Below are 540 nucleotides of genomic sequence, written 5' to 3'. Positions count from 1 at the left end.
AATAGACAAAGAATTTTTAGGTGAATAGCGGATAGAATATAGGGTTACATTTTAAAATCGTAAGAAGTATATAATACTAGTACAAATTTCGAACAGGTATTACGAAATGTGAGGAGGTGCGTGGCTTAATGGTTAGGGTGTCAGCATTATGATCGTAAGATTGTGGTTTCGATTCCCGGACTAGGCGACGCGTTGTGTTCTTGAGCAAAACACTTCATTTCTCGTTGCTCCAGTCCACTCAGCTGGTAAAAATGAGTAACGCTGCGATGGACTGGCGTCCCGTCCAGCTGGGGAACATGTACACCATTGAAATCGGGAAACCGGGCCCATGAGCCTGGCTAGGCTTTAAAAGGGCGCATTTATTTATTTTTTTTATTATTATTACGAAATGTACATGATAAATATTCAGAGGATGTGAGCCTTTACTTGCCACCTTTAATCCAAGAACGTCTCACATAAGACTTTGGTATCTCTAGCTACGAAAAATACGATAATCCTCATTAAAGCAGGTTCATTTGGAAATAGGTTAAAAAAAGTTGT

The sequence above is a fragment of the Octopus bimaculoides genome, chromosome 12, assembly GCF_046866305.1.
Source record: "Octopus bimaculoides isolate indiv1 chromosome 12, ASM4686630v1, whole genome shotgun sequence".
Lineage (NCBI taxonomy): Eukaryota > Metazoa > Mollusca > Cephalopoda > Octopoda > Octopodidae > Octopus > Octopus bimaculoides.
This window is presented reverse-complemented; position numbering follows the sequence as displayed.